The following is a 15945-nucleotide window of genomic DNA, read 5'->3' as shown; positions in this document are numbered from 1 at the left end:
TTAAACCCAGGTCGGCCTAATTCTAAAATTACTGTTTTGTAAGCTTCACCATAACGCCTCCCTTAGAGTCCTCACTATATTAGACCTACATCAAAGGCCCAGGCTATGCCTTTTACTTTTCATCAACCTGTCTACTCCATTTCCACCACCTTCCAAGGAGCACCAATAAAGTGCCTCATACTTCTCTGCAGGAAGATGAAGAGGGGATGTAAAAAAGCTAGAATGATCAGTCTATAATGCTACTTGTGCAGAAGAGTTAACATAGCCAACTGTATGTGTAGCTACTGCTATCATAAGAAAATATTTTTTGGAAGGTTGGCTCTTGACTAGCCTCTGCGAACTTGCATTTGGGGAGGGTTACCACTATTCCCAGAACTGGTAAGAATGGTTCAATGTGCCTAAACTATTCGTTCATACAATATGGTTTGTACCGAATACCTGTGTTTCTTCTGGAGGCTGGCATTCCAGTACATGCTAGTGTGAATCCAGAAAATCTGAGACAGGTCTCAGTTAATTTCGAAAGCTTATTTTGCCAAGGTTGAGGACACACCGGTGACACAGCTTCAGGAAGGACTTGTGCCCAAGGTGATTGAGCACAGATTGGTTTTATACATTTTAGGAAGACATGAGACGTCAATCAATGTATGTAAGGAGTACATTAGTTCTGTTCAGAAAGGCAATGAAAACTCAAAGCAACCCCTACCCCTACCTCTCCCCGCCCCACCCTACCCCACCCCGTGGGGGGCTTCCAGGTCACAGGTAGGTGAGAGACAAATGGTTGCATTCTTGGCCAGGTGCAATGGTTGATGCCTGTAATCCCAGTACTTTGGGAGGATGAGGCGGCCGGATCACCTGAGGTCAGGAGTTTGAGACCAGCCTGGCCAACATGGTGAAACCCCATCTCTACTAAAAATACAAAAATTAGCCAGGCGTGATGGCAGGCGCCTATAATCTCAGCTATTCAGGAGGTTGAGGCAGGAGAATCACTTGTCCCTGAGAGGCAGAGGTTGCAGTGAGCTGAGATTATACCACTTCACTCCAGCATGGGCGAAAGAGCGAAACTCAGTCTCAAAAGAAAAGAAAAGCAAAACAGAAGGTTGCATTATTTTGGGTTAGTGGTAAGTGTTTCCAAAGGAAGCAATCAGAATATGCGTCTATCTCTGTGAGCAAAGGGAGGACTTTGAATAGAATAGGAGGCAGATTTTGTCCTGAGTAGTTCCCAGCTTGAAGGGGCCCAAGATATTTTCCTTTCACACTAGGCAGAGGGTGCCTACATGACCAACCTTCCATAAAAAATCTTGAGCACTGAGTTTCTAATAAGCTTCACCATTAGACTATTACTTCACATGTGTTGTCACAAGTCTCTGCTGGGGGCATTAAGCACAAGCTGTGTGACTTCCCTGGGAGAGGCTTGCACCTGCTTTCCTTCAGACTTCATTCCCTGTGCCTTTTCTCTTTGCTGACTCTGCTGTGTATGTTTTCCCTATAATCGATCTCCATGACTGACATGATCCCCATGCTGAGTCCTGTGAGTCCTCCTAGCAAATTATGGAAACTGGAAGGGTTCGTAGGGGACCCCAACACACGCCATCATCGCAACTTTACTGAAAACTTTCTTAGGGAAAGAGGGGACTGAGGAATGAATTGAAATTTGGAGTCTGGGGATTCCTAGGTATGAGCCACCCCCTTTCCATGGGCTATTCCGGAACGCTATTGACCACACTATGCTCTTAAAGGTTGTTTAGAGGAAAAGATATATTATCCTCAAAAGCATTACATATTTTCTTAGCTAAAGAATACAGCTTTGCTGGCACTCCAAAATGGCCAGAAAGCATGATTATAGAGCAGCCTCCAGGACCTGTCCTTAAGGACACTGGCAACGTGCATGCTCTAAAAACAGCCTCAGAATGTTTACAAACCCTAGGATCCTTTGGGATGGAAAAGCTATCTATAAACAAAAGGTGATTTGCCTGTGTTTTGTTCTCAAAATAAACATGCTTTTGATGAAAATACATCTTTCTGGCAAAAAAAAAAAATCAGGAGAGTTTCCTTTTTCTCTGCCTCCTATGATTAAAATAAGCACGTATCTGGATTTGTGCTTCTAAGGACAACAGAAGACATACGGGGCCATCACCAAGGTATCAGTCACTGGAGTATCTCCTTAGGAGCAAAGCAGGGCAATGAACGACTGTGTTCAAGAATGCTGGGGAGAATAAAACTATCTTTGCAAGAAATAGAAAACTCCAGGAACTTTTTCCATGCAAATATTAAGTTAGAAGAAGCAATCAGATTTTTTTAAAGTCTATAATCTGAGTTCAGTTTTCTTGATGAGCGCTGTTGAGTTCGTTGTTTTGTGGAGGCTTTTTCTTAATCATTTTTCTGCAATGCAATAAGGTTTGCATGGATTTTATCCAAACCAGGCTAGGGAACTAGGGCTTTCGGCATCTATTGCCATTTTAGATCCTTGCCTAATAAATGAGTTTCGTGAATCTTGACTTAGGCAATTTACTCCAGAGAATTTCCTGCTGTCAATTTCTCTGGAGTGGAGAGATTGAGTTGGAGGAGAGGGAAGAGAGTGGGGGGCTGGGTTTATTACTCCCAATATGCTCTGTGCTGTTGTGCCTGGCTGTACATATGCCTGGGACTCACAGCATATGGCCCGGAGGCTGCCAGTGGCCCGCTTAGCAGCTGTCTCCAGCATATTTTGACATAAAAGCCATTATATTTTTGGCTGGCTAATTGCTTTTTATTAAACAATTGTTGGGAGCTGGATGATAACTTTTATGAATTTAAAATGAAAGCCTCACTGAGAACTTCTGAAAGCAAACAGTGCTTGGTCCACCTGGGAAAATTTGAAAGGGCTGGCATTCCATCTGCCAAATAGAACTCATACCAGGCTTAGCAACTGAGAAGCAGAGGGTGACAGTTTCCATTTCTCATAGCACAGGGTTCTCCTAAAAGACTCTGGGAGAGGACAAACAAAATGTTACTCTCTGTAAGGTCTGTTGGGGGAAATGCAATAAACAAAATCTTGTCCCAACCCAGAAATTATCTCCACAAAGGTAGCACAGAAAGAAAACAGTTTTATCATGGAATAGGCATTAAACCAGAATGTGATGCGCGTCACAGGCAATCCACGAAGAAATTGCAAAGACAGAAATCCAACGCGACTCATTACATACATGTTTTCAAGATGAACAATAACTAGTCCTCAAGGAAGAGGACTGCACGGCACCGCTGCTCCCACACATAGTGCATCCTAACTGTGCTTGGTAACTGGGGTGAACTTCGTGGTAATCGGAGTGCGGGACTCTGTTAGTTAATTGATTTCAATCAAAAGTTGTAGATAAGGAGGTCTTTATGACAGGAAGTAGTTTTACCATCTGGAGCAAGTAACCATGAAGTTAGGCTCCAATAACCCCAGAGAAACAGGGAAATAAGGGCACTATCTCTCTTGATGTTACATTTCAAAGAGATGGCTCCCAGATCCTTGAGAAAAACATTTCCAGGTCCCGAAGCTGACAAAGGACTTTTTCTAAAAAGATGTATTTCAAGGCCGGGCGCGGTGGCTCAAGCCTGTAATCCCAGCACTTTGGGAGGCCGAGGCGGGTGGATCACGAGGTCAGGAGATCGAGACCACCCTGGCTAACACGGTGAAACCCCGTCTCTACTAAAAATACAAAAAACTAGCCGGGCGTGGTGGCGGGCGCCTGTAGTCCCAGCTACTCGGAGGCTGAGCCAGGAGAATGGCGTGAACCTGGGAGGCGGAGCTTGCAGTGAGCCGAGATTGCGCCACTGCACTCCAGCCTGGGTGACACAGCGCGAGACTCCGTCCCAAAAAAAAAAAAAAAAAAAAAAGTATTTCAAAAAGATAGAGAAAGAATTTACATTTACCAGTTTTTTTAAGGTAAATGTTCTTACAAAAGGAAGGGGTGGGAAATCTCTTGTTTTCAATAGGAGATGTTAAGCCTTTTGTTTTTCATTCTGGTTTTTTGTTTGTTTGTTTGTTTGTTTGTTTTAATACAGGTCTTATTTTCCAATGATCTGTATTATGGTTTCCCTAGGGACTTAGGCATTTCCTCAGATTCCCAAACCACTGAAGGCAAAATTAAGTGCAATGAACTATTTAGTTAATTGTTATATCTAAGTCCTTCTTAAGAAAAAAAAAAAAAAAGGCGAAAAGGAGGGGTAAAATAAAAGAGAAAAATATATAAAGAAAATAAAAAGGAAATCACAGCAGTTCACAGATTTGTTTCAAGTTATTTAGCAGTTATTACATGGATCTCTGTCATGGAAAGATTTGATTTGATTTTAAAAAAAGAAAATTGAAGAAGTAAAGGTTTTGTCTCCATGAATTTTATCCTATTCCCAGGCTATTCACAGATCCTTCCTCTCACTCTGTCTGAAATCCCCCAAATGTTGGTCACAGGGGAAAGCAGGAAAGAGAGTGTAAAAAGACTTTGCAGCAATTTGTCACCAACCCAAGAAAAACTCTTCAAACTGCTGTAGGTCCTTTGGGCTCATCACTTCAGACATGCTGAACTCTTAGCAGACACCAAGTCACCTCTTTTCAGGATTTCCCACCTGGCCCCTTCTACACAAAACACTTTTGTCACTAGCTCCACTCCCATCTCCAACTCTTCCCCTAGTTAACTCCCTCTTGTCCTTCATGTCATAGTTTTAATGCCATTTCCTCTGAAATCCCACAGGTGGGTGCCCCTCTCACATGCTCACATGGTTCCCCATGCATCGCCTCTGTAGCACATCACACCTGCATTCACAGGTAAGGCACATTCAAGTGCAACTAGGGGCCAGGCAGTCACACAAACGAGTGAGTCTGTGAGGGTCGGAGACCACAGCAGTACTTACCCCCACGTAAAGGCATTCAACTCACTTTCTTCTAAACATGCGCTAGCTAACCACACGTTGATAAACACATCTGCTGGCCAAATTCGACTAAGTGGTTGTGGAGCTCAGGCAAAGGAGGGAGAAGGTAAATGCTAAATTGTATAGCAAGAGTTAAGGGGTAGACTTCGCTGGGGCAACTTGCAAGCTGAGGCTCATCGAGAAGAGGTCTATGATCTCATCATCCCTTAGAACGCATGCAGAGGAGGGTGTTTGTGGACTCAAAAGGTGTCTATTTGGAAAGGGACACTGCCCTTCTGCTATTTTACCTTTCCATAGTGCAGGCCTGAGAACCACCTTATCAGGAGGAGAACACAGGACATAGATCCCAGGCAGTCTGAGAGGAGTACCAGGTCTGCAGAGAGTTGTCTGAGAGTGCCAGCTGCCAGCACCTGGCAACCTTGGGCAAAAGGGGGTGGGGATCCTAATTCCACAACAGTTGTGATTGTGTGCTGTGCCTTCCACTGGGGAGAAAAAAACTCTTCCAAGCACTATGAATTCCGGGGTCATTCATGAGACAATCTTTCTTATCTCTTTTCCAGAGTGGGCCACGAGGCCACAGTCCTGATTTTTGGATCTCTCTATCATTTCTGTCTTTACGTAGTTATATTCTTGGAGCCTCAGTGCCTGGCATGTAGTAGGAGCTAAAAACATATTTGTTGAATAAATAATTATCTTTATGAGACAACCAAGTACCCTAGTTGCCTGGGATTGCAACCTAGATACCCTGAAAAATTGTCCTGTGAAAATCGTAACAGGATACAGGGAGGAAAGAGTCTATTGTGAGCTGGCTGTTATGACTCTCTCCAGCCCTCCTCCTTTTAGTCAAGCCTCCTTTACTCTCCAGGGTTTTGCTCTACCTCATTAATGTTAATATCTTATCTAACCTTTCCTTGGCTTTCTGCAGTGGTGGGACTTCTATTCCACTGTCTAATCTCTCTTACTCTTCATCTTTCAAAATGTCCACCCTAAACTTTTCCTCTTTTTAGCTTCAGGCCATTTCATGCCTCTTCTGAGACTTAATCATCTTTCCCTTTGCCTGGTTTTGCTGAGAGAAGTGGACTGAAAAATGCAGAAGGATTTAGGACATAAGGGAGAAATCCTGTATCAGGCACATTCTTACAAGCAGTAAAAGATTCGTTCATCACTTATCCCCGCTTTCCACCGGGAGTTGAGATCCTCCTGGTGGAGAATTTGATGTCAAGTCACGGGCGGGGAAATGAATAGATCTGCCTGCCAGCCTGATCGCACAATAAAATGAGAGCACAGCACCTGCAATTTCTTCTGAGTTCCTACACTGCTTGCAAGAGGCCCGTAGTTTTCCATCAAGGTCACTGTCTCTGCAGATCAATAAGCAAAGGAGGTCTCAGATTTTAAGGGCCCTTTTTGGCTGCACTAAGACCACAGGGTAGCATAAGGAGGTGAGAGAGTTAAGAGCTGAGTTCACAGGCATTTAGATCTCAAATGTTTCTAGACATGATACAGCAGCATTTAGCTTCCTCAGACAGCACCTGTATGCAGGCTATTTAAGTCTGAGAAAGAAAACGTAAAACAAACCATCAAAACAGGACCATGACCATTACAGCAACCCAGGTGCCACCATTACCGAGCAGTTTGAGGCACCCAGAAACATCAGACAGTAGGGCTGAGTAGGAAAAGCAATCAGATGTGAAGATTTCAGTCAGGGAACAACTCTGGATTGCTCACTCTCTGATTAACGGCTCAAAAAATGGAGTTCTAACTTTATATTCCATCCCTCACTCTGAGTCATGATTGCTCTGTAAAATGCCCTTATCAAACATGAGGGGGGAAATTAATAAGCTCAAGGAATGACTGAGATTACTTCAGCAAAAGAAAGAAGGCAAGAAAATAATGTCTCCAGTGTAACTATTCAGCTCGGGGCAAGAGTTGGAGAGCAGATAGCAACATCCTTAATGATACTCAAAATGTGTAGCCTGGAGTAGAGAGGACCAGGCTAGCAAGAAGCAATAGAAGGAAAAGAACAGAGAGAACCAATACAATCAAAAAATGAACAGTTGCTCTCATTTTTGTCTAAAAAGTCCATGTCAATAATCTTGATAAACTGTGAACAAATCATAGGCATTCTCTTACGACTGTATTTACTCATTTTTCTCTTTCCCAAAAGAACACTAAAGGTTGCACTCTGAGCTCACCTTCAAGAAATGCAACTTGAAAAGGCAATTTCAGAACAACAGGGCATGGCTTCTGACATCTGATAGACAGCCTAAACACGTTTCATCTTATCAGCTCCTCTCACTCGCCCTCCCCTCCTTTTTCATTATTCCCCAGTGCAGCCATCTTTTGCTTTTCCTCAAATCCCTGACTCCCACCTCACTCATGGAAGATTTTAAAAGACAAACATATTTTGTATTAAAGTCATATACAAAGCATCCCTGGGTCCCTCGCCCTCTAGCAAGTGTACATATTGGTTTGCTTCTTTTAGGGAAAGAAATCAGTGTCGTATTGTCTTCCATATCTGACATCAAGATAGTTAAACTGAGTATCTTCCTCTCAGTTGATGGCATTTACACAAAGCCATTCCAATCAGCATGGCTGGTTTTTATTCTTTGGGTTCTGTGAATTAAAAGAGTTTCAGGCTGGGCACGGTGGCTCACGCCTGTAATCCCAGCACTTTGGGAGGCCGAGTCGGATGGATTACGAGGTCAGGAGTTCGAGACCAGTCTGGCCTATATGATGAAACCCCATCTCTACTAAAAATACAAAAATTAGCCGGATGTGGTGGCACGCGCCTGTAGTCTCAGCTACTCGGGAGGCAGAGACAGGAGAATTGCTTGAACCTGGGAGGCAGAGGTTGCTGCGAGCCAAGATCGTGCCACTGCACTCCAGCCTGGGTGACAGAGCGAGACTCCGTTTCAAAAAAAAAAAAAAGTTTCAAAATTGTGTTGCCAGAATATGATCTAGATCTACGGAAATATATTTTGATATAAGCAAAACTCAACTAGGTTGAGAAAAGAAAAAGAAATCTACAGCCAGGAAGCTCCAAAGAGGAGTAAAGTAGGCAAATAATGAAATTATCCAAGTAATTCAGGAGAGCCAGCAAACTGGAGTGGGATAAGGTGGAAGGTAATGTTGCATGACTTACCTGATTTAGTTATACATATCAATCAAATTCAAGGGAGGTGGAAGAGAGAAATAAAGCCATTATTAAATTAATAAGCAATGCCTAGAGATATATGTATTTTCCTATTCTCCCCTCCAGCTAAGGGTTACTTTATTTAATTGATCCCTGTCATCATCATGACCATATGACAGCAAAGTAGAGCAATATTTTACTGTGTGATAAAAATAGATATTGTGCTATTGTTGACCACTTCGTTCCCAGAGATGACAGGTAGACAGAAGAAGCATATAGCACAAATGGTAAGAGCACAGGTTTTAGAGTCAGATCACTGAGACTCAAATGTCAGCTCTGCCATTTGCTGGGTTGGTAAGTACACCTCTCCAAGCCTGAGTTCCCCACATGTAAGATTGGGTGACAACAGTTCCTACCGCATAAAGCGTGGTAACAATTAAATAATAAGTCAATCTGTGAAAGGTCTTTGCAGAGTTCCTAGTGTACAGACATGCAAATACAGACGTCCCCACTCAGGGTCTGCCAGCTGCTATTATTACCATTATTAGCACTTCTATGTCTAAAAGTCTTAATGGGAATAACATATCAAGAGCAAACTGAATAAACAAATTATCAGCATATGAGCAGATATGTCTAGCGATACAGAGTTTACACATTTACTAAAGGTGAATAGCATTTTTCAGATTTAAGGCATGGGTATGTATAAACTTTTCTTTCTCTATAAATTGATTGAACGAAGAATTTCTAACGGATCTACTTTGAGTACAGAAACGTATCATTTTAGCCACATCATGAGGTGATGAGCTATTTGTTGCATAAATGAATTTTCTGAATATGAAAAGGTGAAACTTTTAATAGAGAGCCAGAGATAGAAATAGAGATTGGGAGAGAGGGATAGAGAGGGGATTGGGGGAGTATTAATGGAAATCATTTTTTAAGGCAATAAGTACTCACTTGGGTTTTAAAATGTAACCTTTCCTGAATGACATGTCACTGATATCAACATGAGCTATTGCTGCACGCTGGCTCCTATTTTCCCTAAATAGAAATGTTCTCACTGCACAGTGGAGTGAAGTATAAAGAACTCTGCCTCTGCACAGGGCAGCCTCTAACTGCTATCTTTTTCGAATTCCTCTTTCAACATGTGGTTCTATGTCTTCCCAGCTTCTTACTCTCATCTGCTTGTTTGTTTGTTTGTTTGGGCAGTGTTTATTGAATATAGTGTGTCAGGGATTGTGCAGAGAACACAAAGATAAACAGGACACCGTTAACTGCCCTAAAGAAGATTGCAACATAAAAGAATATACACATGTTGATTATGATCTCTTACTCTACATAATATGTGTGTTTCTTTTACATTTCTCCCACCACCACTCAAACTTCTGTCTTTCTTCCTTCTGCTGAAGGCAAAGAAACCAATTAGCCAAGCTGGTTGAAATTATGTTTCTAATGGAAGCAAGCGGGTTCTGAGTCAGAGGTTCTCCTTTTAGTAAAATGCATGAAATTTATTTTTAATAACCTTGATGCATCTAGTTCAACTGTTTGGAAGCAATTTGTTTTACTTTATTATTTTCTGTAGTGTTCCAAACAGATGAGGTTGTCAGAGTAATTACGTCTGGATAAGTGAGGAATTGGTATATTATAGTAAATAAAAGCCTATGCAGTTAGTCCACACTTCCAAACGTGTCTGTATCATAAAGCCCGAATATTAAGCGATAGTTGTGGTATTTCTATAATGGCTTTGGCAATGAAGGCTGTCCTTCAAATTCTCATTTTAAAAATTGGTATTTAACTTTAAAGCACTCATTTATCTCAGATCACACAGACATATTTTTTTAATGTTAGAATTAGGGAGGAAATATTACTTTAAACAATAAATATGTCATATAACTTATTGCCCCTAAGAGGTTGCATAGCCTGCACATACAAATAAGATTAAAAATGACCTAGGGAGAGAGGGCAAGATGGCAGCATGCCTATCCTTTTGAGGCTTTCCAAAACAAGCATGAGAAACAAAACAATCAAAAAATATATAGATGATGTAACTAGAATGGCAAACAAACAAAAAACCCCCAGATAATATTTTTAAAAGCCCTTTTTCCTTTCATTTTTAAACTCTTTAAAAGATAGGTGTTTAGGCCGGGAGCAGTGGCTCACACCTGTAATCCCAGCACTTTGGGAGGCCGAGGTGGGCAGATCACGAGGTCAGGAGTTCGAGACCAGCCTGACCAACATAGCGAAACCCCGTCTCTACTAAAAAACAAATAGAAAAAGTAGCCAGGCGTGGTGGTGTGTACCTGCTACTCGGGAGGCTGAGGCAGGAGAATGGCATGAACCCAGGAAGCGGAGCTTACAGTGAGCTGAGATCGCACCACTGCACTCCAGCCTGGGCAATAGAGCGAGACTCTGTGTCAAAAAAAAAAAAAAGATAGGTGTTTAAAGCAAATGTAGTGACAGTACATTGTGGGGCTTATAATATATGTAGAAGTAAAATATATAATAACAATAGCACAAAGGACAAAAGGGAAAAAATAGAATGAAGTGGCATAATATTGTTTGAGGGTAGACTGTAGTAAGTCAAAGACATGTATTGTAAAGCCTAGGGCAATTACTAAAAACTGAAACAAGAAGGTATGCCAAAAAAGCCAACAGTGGAAATAAAATAGAATCACAAAAAATAAACAATCCATCAAAGACAGCGTAGGGGTAAGGGGAAACTTCCCCATGATCCTCTAGAGGTTCACTGAAAATTCCTGACAAAAGGCAGATTAATAGGAGAAAAGGCATACAAATTTTTTTATTATAGTTTCACATGACATGGTAGCTTTCAAAATGAAGACTGAAAGATACAGGGGAAATAAATGTCCATTTTTATGCTTATGTTCAACAAAGTATGGACAGCCATGTAGAAATAAGAGTGAACAAAAATGGTGTCTTTTTTTGGTTTTTGTTTTTTGTTTTTTTTTTTTTTTTGAGATGGAGTTTCACTCTTGTTGCCCAGGCTAGAATGCAATGGCACAATCTTGGCTCACCACAACCTCTGCCTCCTGAGTTCAAGCGATACTCCTGCCTCAGCCTCCCGAGTAGCTGGGATTATAGACATGCACCACCACGCCCAGCTAATTTTTGTATTTTTTAGTAGAGACAGGGTTTCTCCATATTGGTCAGGCTGGTCTCAAACTCCCGACCTCAGGTGATCCGTCCACCTCGGCTTCCCCAAGTGTTGGGATTACAGGCGTGAGTCATCATGCCCAGCTTATAAGAGTATGTCTTAATGCTGACAAACTGAGTGGGGAAACCCAGCAAGGCCTGTCTGTTCAGATTCTTCTTGGCCTCTCTGTGCAGTATTCCTTCCTTCTGGGCATGTGGTAGGACCCTCTTTGGAATGGGGGCTCTTATGACCTACACTCAAACAAGGTAGGTCAGATAATTCCCTTATGACCAGTTTTTACATAGAAAGGCAGGGAAAAAGTTACAGGATAATATTTTTAGGTTGTACAGTTGTCTTTGGAAACAGGGGTTTGGTTTCTATGACATGCCTTGGGGAAGAGGGATTCTAGTTTCTATGATGTTAGCCTTGAAGGAGAATGAGAGCCCAGAGACAGGAGATTAAAGGAAGGTCAGAGAAAAACTTTCACTTCTGAAGCTGCTTCTTTGGGCTTTTTGGGGGCTATTGTTTTCTGAGCTCCCACAACCAGAAAAGAGGTAAAAGGGAACAGAGAACAATGGGACAAATAGAATACAAACAGCAAGATATTAGATTTAAGCCAGACCACATTGATAAAAAGTCTAAGAAAATCAAGATCCAATTTGTTACTATATATAAGAAATTCACTTTAAATACACAGATATAGATAGTTTAAAGGTAAACATATGAAAAGATATACCACGCAAGTACTCAATAAAAGCTGGTATGGCCATATTAATATCAGACAAAACAGACTCTAGAACAAACAATATATAGATTTAAAGAAGGACATGTCATGATGATGGAAAGAAAACATAGGAATCCTAAATGCATATTCACCAAATAACAGAGTTTTTAAATATATGGAAAAACACTTTATAGAATTGAAAAGAGATAGAGACAAATGATTATACTGGACAATGCTCTGCTCTCTGAGATTGATAAAACAAGAAGAAAAAAAAAACAAAAACCACACACATACATAGGCACACACACACAAACAAGCACACACACACACACAAACACATACACACACACACACAGAGATATAGAATACTATGACAAAACTTAATCTGGTTTCCATTTATAGAAACACAACCCTAAAATAGCAATGTAGACTTTTGTTTCAAATTCATATGAGGCAGTCATCATAAGAGACTCTAATTCGGCCATAAAACAAGTCTCAAATAAATTGCAAGATTAAAATCATACAGAGAAGTTTCTCTGGCTCCAATAGAATGGAACCAAATTCAATAACAAGATATCTGGAAAATTTCCAAATATTTGGAACTTAAGCAACGTACTTCTAAATAACCCAAGAGTGAAAGAAGAAATCACAAGGGAAATTACATTACCTATTTAGAACCAAATGAAAATTAAAATACACCAAAATTTGAAAGATGCAGCTAAAACAGTTCTTAGAGGAAAACTTACGGTCTGAGATACTTATATTAGAAAAGATACATGGTCTAAAACATGATCCAAATGGTAACCACAGGAAACTAGAAAAGCAAATTAAATCCAAAGTATGCAAGGTAGGGAAATAATAAAGATAACAGAAGTCAATGCAATAGAAACGGAAAGAACGTAGAAAAAAATAATAAATTCAAAAGCTGCTTATTTGAAAGTTCAATAAAATTGATAAATGTCTGGAAACATTGATCAAAGGGAAAAAGAGAGAAGACATAAGGGACGTTTCCTACCCCATGGTAAGCATCCTCAACATGTTTCTTCAGCAATATTTAAAAATTGGTAGGGACTGATGACTACTATGTGCCACCCATTTTGTTCTCTTTCCAAATAAGAGTATTTATTGATGTTACCTTGTCACTCTTCCATCAAAATATGCTCGGAAGAGGTGGAGGTAAACAGGCAAATCATCTTTTTGAGTCAGAAAACAACAGATGTTGGCAAGAATGCAGAGAAAATGGAACACTTACACACTGTTGGTGGGAATGTAATTTACGTTTACAACCTCTGTGGAAAGCAGTATGGAAGTTTCTCAAAGAACTAAAACTAGAGCTACCATTTGACCAAGCAATCACACTACTGGATATCTACCCAAAGGAATATAAATTATTCTAGCAAAAAGACACCTGCCTTGTATGTTTATTGCAGCACTATTCACAATAGCAAAGTTGTGGAATCAAGCTAAGTGCCTATCAACAGCGGATTGGATTAAAAAAAATGTGGCACATATATCACAGATTACAGCCATTAAAAAAAAGAATGAAATCATGTATTTTGTAGCAACATGGATAGAGCTGGAGGCCATTATCCTAAGTGACATGACTCAGAAACAGAAAATCAAATACTGCATGTTTTCACTTATAAGTGGAAGCTAAACAGTGGGTACACATGGACATACACAGAGAACTAATAGACACTGGGAACTCCACAAGAGGGCAGGGTGGGAGGGGAGTGACAGTTGAAAAATTACTTACTGCATACAATGTTCACTCTTCAGGGAAGGGTGCACTAAAAGCCCAGACTTCATCACTATGCAGTATATCATCAAACAAAACTGTAGGAGATTGGTCAGAGTGGTGGGAGAAACTATAGGGAAAGGAGTAGGTCTTCTGAAAGGTCAGAAGGCTCTGCACAGCTTTGGGGGAGAATGGATGAAGACAGCTGTTCTCTAGTCCTGAGGCAGACAGCATGGAGTAGGTAGAAGGGAGTGTAGGGGAATTTATCTTAAACAGGTTTTTTTACTTATGTTGACCAGGAGCTAACCTTTTATCATCCAGGCTTCATGAGGTTCCCTGAAAGGGGAACAATAAATGTTAATTACCCACAGATTGTGTTTGCTCCAGGCTTTCGACATTGTGCCTACACTGAATAAAGGCAAGCTCCAGCTTCTCAGGGCTGCTGCAGTTTGGCCACGAGAGCCCACCAGTCCCCTAGCTGCTCTCACACTGCATACCTGTGTCTGAGTACTCCTTTCATCTGTCAGTCGGCCAGGGTCCGCGAAATAGACCTGGCACAAAACTGCACATATACCTTGGGAATCTACAAAAATTAAAATTAAAAAAATTGTAATTAAATTATTTTAATTTTAAAAATAATCATTTTTTGTGATAGTACTAGTTTGGGGTAGTTTTGTTGGTTTACCATTTAGTGCTTTTGTTCATTCATTTCCCACTCGAGAATCACATCTGGAACTGATAAAATATGATCACAAAATACTATTTTGAGCCAACATCAAGATGGAATGGGACTTTGGAGAAATATATTTTGGGAAAGGGCAAGGGAATTTCTATGTAGGAGCAAACAAGACAGCAGCTATGTAGGTTGTATTATTTTGCTCACGTATTTACTACTAGATGCGCTGGTGTGAACTCCTCTACAGGAAACGGGTATTCCTGCAGAGAATTACATATACTAACCCATTGCCATGACTTGCAGAGCCTCCTAAGAGAAGAGTGCACTTCCCACTAGAACTCAGCCTGTAATTGCCTGGTCCATTATTGAAAGCCACAGGATCTATCACTCCAACAAGTAAAGACATAGCACAGCCATATGTGGCCTGAAACCAATGCAGTTTGGGACTGTATTTAAAAAAAAAAAAAAGAACACAAAATTATGACTATAAAGTTACAAGTGAAAATACTTATTTAAAATGAAAAAAGAAGTTAAAAAGTTACAAATTTTAAGAAGCTGACAAAGTTCTCAAACATCACAAAGTCCAGAAAAATGCATAGTATTTAGACTGACACATATCTAAAATATTTTTTCCTATATATTTTTGGTTACATATGTTTTGTTTTTTTAACATGACAATGATTTCGTAAAAAGAGAAAAAGTTCTTCCTAAAGAGAAAAAAAGTAGTTCTTTCACTTGATCTGGTAGATCAAAATTTATATTTTCATTATGGATAGTTTAGAAAAGTTTATTTCAACTTCACAACTCCTGATTAGTAATTTCTTTACAGTGACTAGTCATACATACTTTAAACTCCCGACCTCATGTGATCTGCCCACCTCAGCCTCCCAAAGTGCTGGGATTACAGGCCTGAGCCACTGCACCTGGCCTGTTCATAAATTTTAAATGGAAACATAAACCAAAAGCTTATAAGAATATACAAGAGAAAGAACAGGGTGAGCAGACAGGGACAAAATATACTGAATATACTTTGTTTTGAAGATCTGACTTTGAAGCCTGTAATTATTTATCATAAGTTTAAAACAAAATTAAATAAAAATGAAAGCCCCTTAAAATCAAAAGCAAAACTGAAACAAAAGAAACTGTGTACCATGCAAAGAATAATTATTTCAAATGACTTTAAAGCACAATAATTTGAGCCTATATTCCTAGTGTGATATATTGTAAAGAATAATCAACTGCAAAGAAATTCTTAAATTTTTCCACTATCATATTGATAGTAATAATATTCTTTAGATAATTGTGATACTGTTATGTGTGTAAAATTCACACATGCACAACACACACACAGCCGGATTAATCATGTAATAATTATGTCAGTGTAGTTAGGATGTAACCTAACTACACTGACTTTTAACAAAAGTGAAAATAAATCGTAAAATATTATATTCAAAAGGGTAAAACTCTGTAACATTACATTTCAGTTGGAAATATAGTAGTTACTTATTTTTCTTTTTAAAAAATATGTTTTTAATTCCTTCCATTAAAAAAATCTAAAAAAAAAAAATAATCAATCACCACTTCTAATGCCTTAATAGCAATTTCTAAATTCTATTTCCTAAGAAAGGAACAGCGC

Source organism: Mandrillus leucophaeus, unplaced genomic scaffold, assembly GCF_000951045.1.
Source record: "Mandrillus leucophaeus isolate KB7577 unplaced genomic scaffold, Mleu.le_1.0 Scaffold90, whole genome shotgun sequence".
In the NCBI taxonomy this organism is placed as follows: domain Eukaryota; kingdom Metazoa; phylum Chordata; class Mammalia; order Primates; family Cercopithecidae; genus Mandrillus; species Mandrillus leucophaeus.
The sequence above is the reverse complement of the archived record's forward strand: the minus strand, read 5'-3'. Positions refer to the sequence as shown.